Below are 17,542 nucleotides of genomic sequence, written 5' to 3'. Positions count from 1 at the left end.
GCGGCTTATAACTTCGCTCCCCGGGACGAATACTCACCAATCATTGCAAAAAACGAGTATATGGCCCACTCTGAATATTTTTGCAAAGTTTGGTGAGGTTTGGTCAAGGGGGGGTAAAGTTACGAAGGGGTCCCAAATTTTCTTTTTTTCCCATAGTCATAATGGGAAAAAACTTTGCTCACGCCAACAGCCCAAACCTCTGGATGGATTTTCACCAAATTTGCGACAGTGTAAATCCGTCCAGTAGGTTTTTTTTAAATGACCAATACGTAAGGCAAACATTTTTATGATATCTATGTCCGGTCCATGGACTCACTTCCCTGTTCGGTCCGCGGACTGGCCTCTGATTGGCCCAGAAAAATGTGCAGACATCGGGACGCGGCCGCTGATTGGGTGGTGAGAAAACTTCAAATGATTCGGTTTCGGTGAATCGCCCACAATGTTGGATTTGCTGACTTTTTTGGGGGTCCAGCGCGGCGAAACAATAAAGAAAAAAGCAACATTGCACTTATCAAACTCAACAAACAATCTCTGGGGAGTTGGGTGGTGAGGATGGGATGGGATATGGCCATAACAATCCAATAAATTGGCTGTTTCACCCCCGACAGTCCGTGAACACTCCAGATGTCCTGGGGCAGTCCTGTGGTGTCCGCGGAACCCTCAGATGTCCTAGGACATCTGTACCTATTGCTGCATTACAGGGTTGGGGGAAAAGCAGTTTTTGGATGGATTATAACTTTGGCGCTACTCAATGAAACTACATGTACTTCTGCAATTTTATTCTAGAGCTTATCCTGAATGGTTTTGCCAAGTTTTGTGGGATTCTGTCAAGAGGGGGCAAAATTAGAGGGGGGGTCCCAAAATATTGTAAAGGCACATAAATGTGGTGCCATTGACGAATCTGCACAACATTTGCAAAATGATTTTGGATCTAGATATAAATGGTTTTCTACAGTTTGGTGGGATTTTCTCAAGAGGGGGCAAAATAAGGGGGGTCTCAACATTTGTTGATGGCTTATAACTTTGTTGCTATTTGGCGAATGTGGACAAAACATTTAAGAAATATTATAGACCCAACCTTCAATGTTTGTGTGTAAAGACTGAATGGATTTTGTCAAGTGGGGGCTAAGTTTTATGACTATTGTATGTACATACATTTTGACACTTTTGAAAAAATAAAACATGGGCGGATTTCAAGCAAACTCGTGAGGAGCATTGTCAAGGACATTAAAGCATGGTTTTGCAAATGGGCCTGTGTTTTATTTTTTGACAAGTGTCATAATCTAGGTACAAAAAATAGTCATATACCTTTGGTGACTTAGGTATAACATGTGGTCGTGGGCACTAGCCAGATTGTCTGGGTCATGGCATAAGGTCATGATGCAGACAATCTGGCTCCTGGCCATGACTTCGAGGGACATAAAATGGTGTTAAAGTGGCCATGTCCACCTGGGACAGGCTATGTGTTAAAGTTATTCGAAAGTAGGATATGTTTGAAAGGGGAAAAAATGCTTGTAGTAATATGGTCGTAGGATTTTGCAGGCTGCCATAGAAAGGGAAGAGGGGCTCTGTACGGAGCACCGCCTTCTCTTTCCATGGTTGCAATCTTGGAAAAGGATTGTCCTTCCTAAAGCGGGACGCCCAAGATGTCCTACTGTAGGAAGACATTTTATTAGCACCCCGGGTTCCCGCCTTGTGCATTTCACTTTGGTATCTTAAGCCTTTGGCACACTCCCAAAAGTGGTAAAGAACTGCCACACCAATGATTGTCTCTGGGTGCTAGAGGCAGGCACGTCCTCTACCTCATCTTCTTGGTCCTCTTCATTGTCTTTGGAAGTACTGCACTTTTTGTTGTGTAGGTCCTCTAGCTGGTGGTGGTGGTAGTGGCTCTTGGGGAGAAGGGAGTGTAAAGTATGTGCTTTGCACTAGATTGTTAATGGATAATGAGTAGGTATAGGTGTAGGAGCTGTGCAAGGGTTCATTTTGAGCTTAGATGTTCCTAGATCAGGCGAAAAATGCAGTTGTAAACAGTCCTCGAAGCATGGACCCGATTCCTAAGTGTGGACACCTACTCAGACACGTCGTCATGCTGTGTGCGAGCGCATGGTCACGTGGCACTGTCCGGAAGGTCTGTGATGATATCAGATGTTTGCAGACGTCAACAAATGCAAAAACAATGGAGAAAGTTGCAAAAAGTTTATAGAGGAGTTAATAATGATGCTAGAAGGTGAGAAATGGCAGAGTTTTAAGTAAGGTGAAACATTGTAAATTGGACAGAGTGTTGCTATATAGGGGTAAGTATAATATTAGTAAGTTGTGGGAAAATAGCATGCACTGGTAAAAACCCATGAAATTCAGTGGAAAAACTTGGTTAAAGGGACGTTATGGTTAAGTTGCAGTGATAAAAACCTATGAAATTCAATGAAAAACTTAGTTAAAGGGACGTCATGGTTAAGTTACACTAATAACAACATATGAAAATCAATGAAAAAACTTTGTTAAAGGGATGTTATGGTTACAACTTAGACCGAACATCCTCAGAAATTTGCGAGTTATAGTAAACTAAGCAACCATAACTCACGACACCACCATACACTGCTAAGACTAACACCCAGGACATCAAAGATGACATCACAAATGTCATTGATGACATCACTGATGACATCACATATCTGGGGCACTTGTTTTTGTTCACTGACATATCTACGCCTGGTGGTTTTGTATCTAGACGTTAACTTTGTCATATGTTCTTAAAGTACGGTCCATAAGGTTTAGTCACAGCTGATGGTGCACATACATGGGGAAATAAGCAGGCCTCAAACACACATTTCATTTGTATACATGAAGTTAAACTTTAATGTTATTAACATTTTCTGATGATGCTGTTTCTTTCTTCCTTACTTTAGTTTCCCGGTGTGCCTTTGATTTGTATGCATTTTGGTTCGTAATATGTATTGTTTGTATTAGCAAAAGTGTAGTAAGTCTTGAATTGTTAGCTAGTTATTACATGTTTAACATTACTCAAAACTTGCATAAGGTAGCATTCATCATTGTACTTTCCAAAATTACAAGATTAACAATGTTGTACTTCTATGATGCATGCTGGAGCCATTGCCTGTGTTTATATATGGTTAGGTTCCTGTATTAACAACACTCAAATACAATGTTGTTTAGATGAGTACATATTTAATCAATTAAGCAGTTCACGATAGGTCTCCCGATCATCCCTGACATCTTGTTACCAACATTATAAACACAACCCCTTGTAGGGACTTTTCATCAAAAATAATTTCACATGTGATGCCATCAGTGGGTGTTAATCTTAGCAGTGCACGATGGTGGCGCAAATTATGGTTGTTTAGTTTACCATAACTCACAGTTTTCTGAGGTTTTTCAGTTTTACTTGCAACCATAACATGCCTTTAACAAAGGTTTTTCATTGAATATATATATGTATATATGTGTATATATATATATATATATATATATATATATATACACACATATATATATATATATATATATATATATATATATATATATATATATATATATATATATATACATATATATATTACACAGCCACGGTAGTGGCTGTGTAGTTATGGTTAAGTTGCTGTTTCCATAGGAAGAGCCCTTTTTGGGTGGCTTATAACTTCGCTCTCCATGGACGAATCCTCACCAAACCTTGGAAAGAAAAGTATATGGGTCACTCTGAATGTTTTTGCAAAGTTTGGTGAGGTTTGGTCGAGGGAGGGCAAAGTTATAGGGGGGTCCCAAAACTTATTTTTTCCCATAGACTGAATGGAGAAAAACTTTGCCCTTTGCCTACAGGCCAAACCGCTGGACATATTTTCACCAAATTTGGACCAGGAGCAGCGGCTTGGTCCCGAAAGCGTGCTTTTGCAAATTTGGTGAAAATCGGACCAGTAGTTTTATTTGAAATGACCAAAAAGTAGGTCACAAAAAATTAGTGATATCTATGTTCGTTCCGCGGACACACTTCCCTGTTCGTTCCGCGGACAGTGTCCTGATTGCCTGACCGACTTGCATCATGTCCACGGACATGCAACGTGTTCACTGATTGGATGGTGAAGAGCGTGAAGCGCGTCAGATTTTCGGGAATGTCCGCCATCTTGAGTTCACGGACATCCGCGGACAGTGCAGTGAAACTTGGTGGAGAAATGCTATTTAGTAGAGTGTGTTGCTGTGTAAGACTGTTTGGGGAGGGTGGGGGAGTAAGAGATGGGTTAAATGTTGTATTAATTTAGGTGGTAGATCTCCTTGTTGTGTTCGATTTGTCTGCAGATAAAACGGATGACCTGAAATATTCTAAATAAATGAAATGGGGGTGTTCTGTGGACAGTACGCCCATACGTAGGGTTCGTAGGCAAGCTGAAAATGTTCTAAGAACACACACGGTGTACTGATATGTTCAAAAATAAACAAAATGGGTGTGTCTTGAGGAAGGTATGTTTGTCCGTACTGTTCGCAAGCAAGTTGAAACTGTTCTAAGAACAAATGAAGTGTCCTGGGATGTTCGTTAATAAACAAAATGGGGGTGTCCTGAGGACGGTATGACTGTCCGTACTGTTCGCAAGCAAGTTGAAACTGTTCTAAGAACACATGAAGTGTCCTGGGATGTTAGTCAATAAACAAAATGGGAGCGTTCTGAGGAAGGTATGTCTGTTCGGTTCGCTGGCAAGTTGAAATTGTTCTAATAATAGATAATGTGTCCTAGGATGTTTGTAAATAAATAAAATGGGGGTGTCCTGAGGACGGTATGTCTGTTTGTTTCATTCGCAGGCAAGTTGAAACTGTTCTAAGAATACATCATGTGTCCTGGGATGTTCATCAATAAACAAAATGGGGGTTTCCTGAGGACGGTATGACTGTTCGTACTGTTCACAAGCAAGATGAAACTGTTCTAAGGACACACGTGGTGCACTGATATATTTGAAATAAATGAAATGGGTGTGTCTTGAGGATGGTATGTCTGTCCATACTGTTCGCAAGCAAGTTGAAACTGTTCTAAGAACACATGAAGTGTCCTGGGATGTCCATTAATAAACACAATGGGGGTGTCCTGAGGACGGTATGACTGTCCGTACTGTTCGCAAGCAAGTTGAAACTGTTCTAAGAACACATGAAGTGTCCTGGGATGTTCGTCAATAAAAAAAATGGGAGTGTTCTGAGGACGGAATGTCTGTTAGGTTCGCTGACAAGTTGAAATTGTTCTAATAAAAGATGATGTGTCCTAGGATGTTCGTAAATAAATAAAATGGGGGTGTCCTGAGGACGGTATGTCTGTTTGTTTCGTTCGCAGGCACGTTGAAACTGTTCTAAGAATACATAATGTGTCCTGGGATGTTCGTCAATAAACAAAATGGGGGGTTCCTGTGGACGGTATGACTGTTCGTACTGTTTGAAAGCAAGTTGAAACTGTTCTAAGAACACATGAAGTGTCCTGGGATGTTCGTCAATAAACAAAATGGGAGTGTTCTGAGCACGCTACATCTGTCTGTATTGTTCGCAAGCAAGCGAAACTGTTCTAAGAACACTTGCGGTGTCCTGAAATGTTCGTAAATAAAGGAAATGGGCGTGTCCTGAGGACGCGGTCTGTATTGTTCGCTGGCAAATTGAAATTGTTCTAATAAAAGATGATGTGTCCTAGGATGTTCGTAAATAAATGAAATGGGGGTGTTCTTAGGACGGTATGTCTGTTCGTTTCGTTCACAGGCAAGAATACATCATGTAAATCTACCAGTTGGTGCCAAATATTTTTGTCTTTTGTAGGTACACATTTACTAAAATAATTAAAGATTGCTCCATTGGATGTTGCACTCCTAGAGTGTGCACATTTTCATTTAGATCTAATGGTAAATATACTACTTTTCCCCGAATACCTTTCACTAATTCAGAGGGAGATAATTTTGCTGTTTTTGTTTGAAGGCGTATTATTGCTTGAAATGGGTGCACTGTTTGAATTATGATGCTCTCATATAAATTGAGTTGTTGTAGGGGTTTTGGTAGTGAAAATAATTCCAAATTATTTGTGATAGCACGTGAAGGAGTTTGGTTTTTGTCAAGTTTTATAGTGCAGTAACTGCAAAGTATTAAGGGGTCCGTTATTTTGTATTTGTTTTCTGCTATAAGGTAGAGAGCTAATTCAAACCATTTAGAATCTTCATTGTCTTCCATTTTGCATGTTAGGTTTACAGTTTTTGTGTTACTTTTATAAAAAGTTCTACGACAACATACACACACATGGTTTGGTACTTCAGAAGATGTACTTTTAAATTTCAGTATTTCTTTTTTGCTTTAAAGCTATTTAATTCTGTAAGCGGCTTTCACTTCCAAAATATTGTTTCTGGATATAGTCGATTTCTTCAAGTAGGTCTTTTGCTGTACCATGTAGAAGAATGCTATTTATATTGGCTAGTGCTAAAGCAGGACTTTTAGCATAGTACAGTTTATATACTAGATTTCTTATAGTTGAATGATGTGTTGATATAATTTTGATATAATGGAAGGTGGTTTTGCAAGTAGGTCCTGAAATGCAGGCCAATGAATGTCCTTGTAGTCCTGTGTACTTGCGCACTGGACAGGTATCCATATTATGCAGTAGTTTAATTTTGATTTTGTCTTTGCCTTTCACATATTGATTGAGGAATTGGCGTAAAGACTTGAAAGATTTTTTGGGAATGTTACACATTGACGTGCATGGCCATTTGTATACTAGACGTTCTGATTCAGTTGAATGGAGAGGTAATTCTAAGTTTTCTGGGGATATTTTTGTAAGCAGTATTTCTTGTTTCATTGTGGTATTATTAACTTTTTCATACCCTCGTCCACTGCTATGTATGGCAATTGTATTTGTTTGCTTTTGTTTGTATGCTTCTTCATTGAAGTATGGTTCTGTGCTCGTAGTGTGACTCCATTCACCTCCACAGATATTTAAGAAGTTATTTCTGTTGGCTTTTCGATTATTGAGAAGTCTTTTTTGTAATTTAGTCATTAGTTTTTTTAGTGGTATCATTTTGTTTGACACTAAAATAAATAACTTTCTTTTGAGAAGGATTGCACTGTCTATCAACGCTTCTAAAATTAATTTCCTACAATAGGTTTTAAGGGTTCAGCCTGATTTCTCTCCTGTTTTTATAAGATTTTGAAGGACTCTGTGACGGAACATTTTTGCTAAAATACTTTTTTTTTGCTGTGCTTGCTTTGCACAATATCAAGATTTATAGGAGCAGTTTTATCTATAGTGGTAGCTGATTTTTTTTTTATTGTTTTGTGGTTTGTTTTACATTTTGATAGAGGAGGCAAGGTTTCTGTACTTGAAACTTGTTTTGTTTCGCTAAATGACTGTATTAGCTGTTTTGTTTTAACTTTATTTTTACAAATTCTGCTAGAGATGGATGCTTGTTTTGGACACTTCTATTTTCATTTTTTTCTGCTTCTCCATTGCTTTCTACAGACTTGATTTTTGGTAGGCATTCTTTAGGGTCTGTTGAAAAAAATAAAGAAGGTATGGGTTGGGGTGTTCTTAATGTATATGTGCTGTGTGCAGGAGTGTCTGAGTAAGATGATAAAGATGTATGTAATGGTGTGTGATTGTGCATTGGGCAACTACAACTAGTTGGTATGGGTATTCTTGAATTTATGCGCTACTAAACTGGGGTTCAGGTGACAGTAGAAAGTAAGCTAGTGGTGTGGAGAAGTACAAACAGTAAATCTAATGGTATACAATTAAAACAGTTGTTTGTTCTATAATATCAACATTCTAGGGGCTGAGTTGGGTCATTTGTGTGTCAAAAAATAGGAAATTGTGTGCCATTCTGCCTGTAAATCTCTGTTTAAGAAAACGGCATTTGTAGACAGAATGGTGCACAATCTCTATTTGTAGGCACAGAAATAGCATGAATTAACCTTAGAGTGTGTTTGAATAATAGTACATATAATATGGTGGTATTCAACTTACTTTTTTCCTGAAATGAGCAGGTTTCTTCTTAGTCGTTCTTTGTACTTCAAATTTGGCTGCTTTTTTTCAGGAGAATGGTCTTCAACGCAATTGTATAGGAAACAAATTATTAATTTTGTTTGTATATAGCACTGTTTTTAATTTAAACATTGATTTTTTTTTAATTGACATTGACCCCCAGCGCCTTCCACAAAATCATGAAAACTATCTTATTCACATAAGATGTGTCGCACCAGTTGAATACATATCATATGTTCTTAATGCATGAACTGTATTGTAATGACTAACTGTACCAACCAAAATATCATTTCTATGCCTTGTGGAATTCATAATGTACCACTGAATACCACTATTTCTGTAACTAAGCTCTTATAAGTAACAGCGCCTCAATGCCATGGGCTGCTTGCACACTATATAAATATAAGTAAATACATTTGTATGTTTTTGTAAAAGTATTGTTGTATGATATTTGAACATACTGTGTGCATGCAATTTTGTTTGAGTATGTTAACTCTTCATATTGTACTTTAAATATGTTAGTTCAACATGCTTTGGAAATGTGTGTGTAAAAAGAAATTAAATAGCAGATAGGTTTGGAAGTGACAGGTGATTTTAGGAGATGGAAAAAATGACAGTAAATTAATTTTATAGATTATACAAGCTAAAAGTCAGTTAATCTGTTTATATGAATCTATAAGAATTGTACATGTACTATACAGAAAATATGCATACCTGTAGTTTGTGTTCATGCATATGGATATGCATGCAGCTGCAAGTAGAAATCTTGGAGACTTGTACAGTATTTCTGGTCAAAGGTGCTTTCCAATGATATGACACTTGTACTCAGAGAGATTAATAGTACATTTGAAGTGTTGATCTAAGATGATGCAGTTAGATGTAGAGGTCTTGGATGTGATTGGTGGATGTTCATGTGTATCCAATGAGGGAATGGCACAGAAAATGAAATGGAAATGGTAGAAGGAATGTCCATTTTACAATATGTCCGCAGATTTTCGGTTTGGTCAAGGGACCAGTCAAGTGTGTTTAGTGGGTGTGTTGTGCCAGGAGAGAGTTTCTCAGATACTCTTTTTACTGAGAGAACAACACATAGCTATGGCTGTGTGTTTCAGAAAACAGATTATTTGGATTTTGGGAGACTTGTGGATACATTGGTTGAAGGTGCATGCAGAATGCTGTGGAGTAGCTGTAGATCTTGGATTCCCACATGTGGAAGTGCACTGGCATGGAGTACGTGGAATGGAGTGGTTGGACTTGCTAACCTCTCTGTGCTACTTTGGAGGCAGAGCAACATCCAGACATAATTGTAATTCATTGTGGAGGGAACAGTTTAGGACATGTGTCTGGAATTTCTTTGCAATTTGCAATGAAGGAAGGACTTGGGAAGGTCATGGACATGTTTCCAAATTCTCAAGTAATTTTTTCACAGATTGCGCAGAGACAAATGTGGCTTCATTCTTCTTCATTTGGTCCACAAATGGAGAAAGCAAGGCGCAATGCCAATATGGCTGTTTGTGCCTTTCTAAGAGATTTTGGCATGTCCTCTTTTCACAATGAAAATATTATGTTTTGTAGTACATACCTTTTTCGTAGAGATGGAGTCCATCTTACTTATGCTGGCAATCAGATTTTTCTGAGAAATTTACAAAATGCATTGCAACCTTTTTTGGAATTACAACATCCATTTTGCAGTAGGTGTTGAGCATTTCAAATTTTTCAAACTCAAACAAACACCACCAAATGGCTCTTTTCAGAGCCACCATTTGCTCCCAGATAAAACTGCAATGGTTATGATAGGGCACCACTCCAAAATTGTAGATGTTCGCGGACTGTCCGCAGACTTCTAAAAAATACACAGGGCCCTGCTTAATTTATTTTCACTTCTATTTTTTAACTGTGAAAGGCGGCTCTGAAAAGAGACTTTTTTATTTTTGTTGTTTTATATTTTTTTATACAAGACACACTAGGAGAGGAGGGGAAGGAGGGTAAAGGGGGACACCCACCACGGGGATAAGAAAGGGTTAGCTGCGAGAGGAAGATGTAGAGTGGGTTTTACTTGGATATTGAGCAGAACTTCTCGTGCTCTGAGACGATAGCCTCAAAAGCACTACGAAGTCTCTCCCCCTGCACAGTACTGCATTGCAGTACATACACACAACTGTGACCCTCGAAAGGTAAGGGTCATCAGTATTGCGTATGGCCTGTGAGGCAGCTTGAGGAATACCCTGTCCCACAGGAGTGTTCCTTGTGGTGACAGGACCGGAAACAGAGGATGAAGTAGAGGAAGTCAACCTGCTACGCTCTTCGCAAAGTACAACCTTGCAAATGGCCCCAGTGTGCAATGACCTTAGGTGTCGCTTCATGGTAGTTTTCCCAAAGCTGTAGGAACCAGGCATCCCGCAACTGAGTACCATTTTGCACTCATTGCAGGTGAATTGGTTTGCACGCGTCTTAGGACCATTACCACGAATGGTAAATAACCGCCACACCCAAGACCCACGCTGAGTGCTGGAAGTAGGGACTTCCACTACCTCATTCTCGTCAACCTCTTCATCCTCCTGTGCATTCTCACTCCTGTTCCCCTCTTCAGGCCCTTGGGGAGGTGTTGGTGGTGGAGGCTGTGGGGGTGGTGCTGAGGCAGATGCAGCACCAGGTGGCATGAGTGGAGCCATGGAAGCCATCATCTTCGAGATGAAAATCTGCAAATTGGCAGCAAAATTTGCTGTGTTCTGTAGGATAACCAGAAACACAATGAGAATGAACTCTAGGGCGTGGTCTTTTATAGGGGTGCTTGTGTGTGGTTTGCGGACATGCGCGCTGTCCGCGGACAGATCAAACAGAAAAAAAGGTTGAAAAAGTCACAAAAAGTATGTAGAAACTCAGAATTACTATGTGGGACTTGTTCTATGGCGAGTTCTTATTGAAAAATATTGTAGATTGCTTGAAAATGTAGTTTTAAATTGTTCGGGGACACGAACAGTGTTCGCAATAAGAACATACGCTCATCGTGGGCACGGTCACATGCTAGGTTCGAGAACATGTTCGCGAAGGGAGTGGGTGTCCGCAGGACACCAAATGCACTGAAACTGTTTTGCGCATGTGCATTGGTGTTCTACGGACACTGTTCGGGTCCTGAAGTGATTAAAAGTGTGTCACAAGTGAAACGAACAGTTACGGACAGGCGTTTGTTCTTAGGACAGTTTCAACTTGCCTGCAAACAATATGGACAGGCATAGCATCCTCAGGACACCCCCATTTTGTTTATTTACGAACATCCTAGGACACTTGATGTGTTCTTAGAACAGTTTCAACCTGCCTACGAACAGTACAGACAGGTATAGTGTCCTCAGGACAACCCCATTTTGTTTATTTACGAACATTTTAAGACACAGCTTGTGTTCTTAGAACAGTTTCAACTTGCCTGTGAACAATACGGACAGGCATAGCATCCTCAGGACACCCCCATTTTGTTTATTTACGAACATCCCAGGACACTTGATATTTTCTTAGAACAGTTTCAACCTGTCTACGAACAGTAAGGGCAGGTATAGTGTCCTCAGGACACCCCCATTTTGTTTCTTTACGAACATTTCAGGACACCACGTGTGTTCTTAGAACAGTTTCAACTTGCATGTAAACATTACGGACAGATATAGTGTCCTTAGGACGCTCCCATTTTCGTTTCTTTGCAGACATTCCGGACACCCGCGCTGTCCGCGGACACCTGAACTGCTTTTTAAAAAAAGACAAGAAATGAATTAGGACAGAATATAATAATTTTACTTTATTTTACATGGATGTTAAATTTATGACAGAGAAGGTGAGGCAGAAACTGAAACAAAAACAGGAGAATTGGGGGTTTCAATAGGATTTATATGAGGTGAAGAAGGGATGGAAGTCTCATCAAAACGTTTTGGTTCATGGATAGCGTTTGGGATAATTGAGTAGGATATGGTGAGGGGGGACAGGTACATGTGGGACAATAATGGTATGTAATTGTTTGTTTCAAGTGATCCTCTACAAAGTTTTTTAAATTATTAAAATTTGCCATGAGTAGGTCCATTTTTTCTTCTATGTGCTGAAGAGTCTTATCCAATGCTGCTTTTTCTTTAGTATTTTCAATTTTTGTATGGTCTGTACAAAAAAAATATATATGTTAAATGTATCTAAAATAATATTTATTAATTGGTTTATATAGTAAAGTGTCTACCATTAAGTTCACTATCTTCTGACATTTCCTCACGTGGGAAATGCTCCTTTAGCCAATCCAGAGTACTAGACATTTCTGTGAGAAAAAAAACATAATATCATTTTTTTGTATCTAATACAGAAAGTTAACAAATATATGAGTAAAATGCAGTACACTTACTAGTTTCTGGTAAGGTGTGTTCTGAGTGGTCTGTAGATCTGCTGTTGCTCTTAGTTGTGGAGTTTCTGTGAGGTAATCATGTTCGAAGACTATCTTTCTTCTTTTGGTATATTCCATTTTATAACATATTGTATTTAAATGAACGGTTAGTGTGTTTTATATATATATATATATATATATATATATATATATATATATATATATATAAATAATGGGTTACAATTCTCATTTATTACAACATATAATGTGTATGCGTGCTGGTTTGTGAATGTGTAAAATGTTCATATGTTATGATATAACAATTAAACATGCCCCCCAGACTTTTTGGGTAGTGGTGCTGTTGTCCGCATCTGTCCGCGGACATTAAAAGAGTTCGCGGACATCAAATTCAGTAGAGGGGCTTCAGTATGTTCTATGTTACTTGTACATAAAGTCAGAGTTATTATTGTTAAGTTGCGCTACTAAAAACCTATGAAATTCAATAAAAAAACTTTGTTAAAGGGACGTTATGGTTAAGTTGTGCTACTAAATACCTATGAAATTCAATGAAAAAACTTTGTTAAAGGGACGTTATGGTTCCAAGTAAAACCGAAAAACCCCTGAAATTCACCAGTATGGTAAGCTAAGCAACCATAACTCGCGCCACCTTGGTGCACTTCTAAGGCTAACACCCACAACATCAAAGATGACATCACAAATGCCATTGATGACATCACATGTCTGTCTCCCTCTTTTTTCCTTTACTGACACATCTAGGCCACATGGTTTTCTTCAGTAACAGTCAGGAACTAAAAATTGTAAACATACTATATTTGTAGACTTATCCTTCAAGTATGTTCTTACAGTAATTCTCTTAGGGTCCAGTCATATCATATGAAACATATACATAGGGGAAGACACAAGCTTGAAAGACAGCAATCCTTTCTGTGCATGAAAATAATCAGTAGAGTTATCAGCACTTTCTGAGAGTTATGTTGTTTTTTTATTACTATACTATACTTTCCCTGTATATGTTCATATTTGTAGACATTGTACTCACACTACTTTCCTTAGGGTCCAGTCACATCATGTGATACATATACATAGGGTAAATAGCAGCTTTGCAACAGAGCAATCATTTATTAGCATAAAGATAATCAGTTAGGTTATGAATTGTTTCTGCTAATACTTCTGCTTTTTTGCTTACTTCACTTTCACTGTATATACACATATTTGTATACGTTATTGTGTCTTTGTGTTTTGTCTGTAATAATGCAATTATGTAATACGTGGGTTTTATTAGCTACTTATTACATATTTCACAGTACACAAAACTCTAATAAGAGAACATTTATCATTTCATTATTCAACGTATCAACATTATGAATATTATATCTTCATCATGTATGCTGCACACAATGCCTAGGTTTCTGCATGAGTAGCTTAGTATACTCGATAGAAATTCATAGTAGAATGCTATTTATATCAATGCATTGCTTAATGCACTAATTAGCTCAAGATATTTATTCCATTGATCCTTGACACTTTTTTCTCAACATTATAATAAGAATGCCTTATACAGACCTTTCATGAAAAGTAAATTCATATGTGATGTCATCAGTGATGTCATCAATGACATGTGTGATGTCATATTTGATGTCGTGGGTGTTAGTCTTAGCAGTGCATGGTGGTGCGGTGGTGGCGCGAGTTATGGTTGCTTAGCTTACCATAACTGGCGAATTTCAGGAGTTTTTCGGTTTTACTTGGAACCATGACATCCCTTTTCATTTAATATATAAATATATATATATATATATATATATATATATATATATATATATATAGTTTATTAGTGTTGTTTGGTTAATTAAAACTTTTAACAAAAAATACTAACTAAATTAAAATCCAAATTACAACATACATAAAGGCATTTGTATAATCTTATTAGTGTAAAAACAGTAAGTTAATACAATTTTCAAAAATGTGTTGCCATATATAAAAAATTGTAAAATTCCTCACAAGATTGGTGCAAGCATAACTATTACTGCAGAATTTATCAGAGTGGATGAAACACAGATCATAATCCAATCTGCCACAACCTTTCAGATAAAGATCATTGATCATGTTACAGTTTGTCAATAAATGCTTCGATGTCTCAATAGTTAGGCCACACAACCTGCATAATCGTTCCTCCACAGGTCTGTGAAACCAAGAACCTCTACTAGCTAGTGTTGGTAGTAGGCTAAATCTAAGCTGCATGATAAAACATCTGACCTTAGAGTTTTTTTTTTTAATATAAGCACTAAGAAAACCTATCCAAAATGATTGCATTGAGTATTCAGTATAAGTAGTTAAACTAAACAACTTAGGAGATCTCATATTTCTGTCCCTTATTGCTGCTTTTTTCTTAATTACCTTCTCAATTAGGGAGCAGTTTTCAAATGCTATAGTGTGGCAACCAATTTTAGTTAAACAGTCATCTCCACCATCCATGGTCTAAATGCCATGGAAGGAGTCTTAGTAACCAATTGGCTATAACAATAAGAATACATACTTATAGTTGTCACAACCTCCAAAACTTTGAAAGAAAAGGAAACAGTTTGAGATCATCTTGTGGGTTTGCAAAGATATTAAGCCTAGTTCACTACAATTCGCCTCCACTGGCACCCGATTAGGGAGGCCAAGCACACTTCTCCATTGTTTAGTTTCTCTCCAGGGCTTTTAGCCACTTGGTCTCTACTGCAGAAAAAATCTCTAGGCCATACAAGATACTACGAACAATACAGGAACAAGGAATATGTGTTAAACCCTCAATGGACAAACCTCCACTTTTGTTAATAAATGACCGAACAGCCTTGAATGTTGTCATACTCCTGGTGTCAATTGAATCAGCAATTAAATCAATGTTTAGAGTAGTATTAATCAATATGCCAAGATACCAATAACTGACAACCTCCTCAATAGGAATCTTTTGTATGGTCCAATTATATCTTCTTATGTTTTTCGTACATTTCTTGAAGGGCATAGTCTCAGATTTATCCAGATGAATAGTTAGTCCATTAGGGGCCTGATTCACAGACATGTTTTATAGTGGTTCATTCCCATAGGAAAACTGTGAATCAGGCCCTAAGAGTGGAGAACTGGTTCAAAGCTCCATGGCTTTGCTGCAGTCCAAGAGCCTTCTTGTCCAATACCATGACATCATCTGCATAGGGAAGCCAAGATATAATGTGAGCCAATGCGGGCAGATTATTCCTGCAATTTTCCATAGCAGAAGACAGATCAGTCATATATATTTAGTACAATACAAGCGCCAAAGTGCAGCCTTGTTTAGGGCCATGATTTACTTTAAACAATTCATGTTTTCTTCCGTCTTGGTTCATTCTGACCTGAACCTCTGTATTGCTATATAATGCTTTTACAAAATGCAGGATTTGAGGGTGTAAAGCCCATTTTTCAATTTTTCCCCACAGAATGAAACGGTTCACAGTATCAAAGGCTTTGTATAGTCAATGAAACATATAAATAAGGTATTAGAGTTGTCAATTAAAGTTTTCCTAATCAAGTAGGTTAATGACCACAAACTAGTAACAGTGCCTCAAACCTTTCTGCAGCCTAAATGTTGGTTCTTAAAGATATATTTTTTTTCTCAAATCCATTGATTGATGTAGTGCAAAAGTAATTTAGAACAAATATTTGCAGTAGCATCAATCATAGCAAGCAATCAGCAATTTGCCGGATCCTTATGTGAAACTTTTTTATAAACAGTTATCAATATTGATTGGTTCCAGCTCATCTGTACTATGGCAGATTTAACTATTTCAGAGAAAATAACCATGAGTACAAGTGCCCCATTTTTTGGGTCACAGCCTATCCGGGCTTGGCGCTCTGGATGTTTTTAATTTGTTTATGATCAATTCAATATCCAGATCCATAAATTTAAAAACAATCTATTGTGAACATCCACTTAATTGTTACTGGAAGCCGTGATCTCTGCTTGATAATATACATTTAAGATGTATTCTTCCCATTCATCATATTGGATGGGTTTCATTTCACGTTGCACTAGCTGGGTATTATTATGTCTGTGAAAAATATGCCAAAATGTCCTTGAGTTATTTCCCCTCAGGTGCTGTACATAGTTTGCCAATGTACAACAGCTATGGAGCCTTTGTGTTGCCCAATCCAGTTTTTATATTTCATGTTCGTTTTCTTTATTAGAGTTTGCTTTTCCAAGCAATCGCTAGTATATTTCCTTCTTTGTCGAATATTTAGCCGTTGTTCCCTCCTTTTCAAAGCCACAGCTTGGTCATACAATTTATTCTGGGGAGGATACACTCTTCTAGCACCTCGTTTGTTTTGCAGTGCTAATTGATAGTGTCACGCTCACCTGATTCCCACGGAGGCGCAGGTCTGGCTTCGAGTGCTGATGCTTCTTCAATGGTGAAGCGCAGGACTCTGAAGATGGACTCTCTGGCTCGCAGGAATATTCCCCTGTGCGTGAAAAGGGAGTATTACCTACTGATGGAATAATGCTCAAGCCTCCCACTCCCTTCCAACCCTCCACGATACCCTTCCTCGATTCCCCGTGAAGTCTCACCTTAGGGTCTGGAAGGATGAGTTCTCCATCCTGCTTCTGATGCAGGGGCGCGTTGAAACCCAGTTACTTCACTGGATTGAGGTTTGATGGGAGTTCAAATAAGCTTGACTATTCAGGTAAGGCGCTGTAAGAGTTCTGTAGTAAGTTCGAAAGTTCAAGCTTAATAATAATGTTCATTGGCCCTCATTAGGACCCTGGCGGAGTGGGTTTCCGCCAGCGCTAATCGCGGCGGACCCGTCCGCCGTACTACGAGTTCCCTTAGCGCCATGGAGGTTTTCTCCGCCTGGTTTTGCCGGGCGGAGAAAACCATGGCGCTAAGGGACCTCGTTGTTAATTACGCCGCCGTACTTTCCGGCGGCGTAATTAACTCCTTCCCCACTCCCATTATACCCTATGGGGCAAGAATGGGAATGGGGAAGGGTAAAATGGGGATTGGGGATTTACCGCTCCGCCAAGGTCGGCATGGGGTGGTAAATCCGCCAACCCCCATGGCGCTATCGACGGCTTTCCGCCGTGCTTCGCGGTGCATTTAGCACCGCGAAATCCGCCAGGGTCGTAATGAGGGCCATTGTCTTATTGCAGCAAGCGCTAA

This window comes from Ambystoma mexicanum, chromosome 7p (genome assembly GCF_040938575.1).
Source record: "Ambystoma mexicanum isolate Mex_15411 chromosome 7p, UKY_AmexF1_1, whole genome shotgun sequence".
NCBI classification, from domain to species: domain Eukaryota; kingdom Metazoa; phylum Chordata; class Amphibia; order Caudata; family Ambystomatidae; genus Ambystoma; species Ambystoma mexicanum.
The sequence above is the reverse complement of the archived record's forward strand: the minus strand, read 5'-3'. Positions refer to the sequence as shown.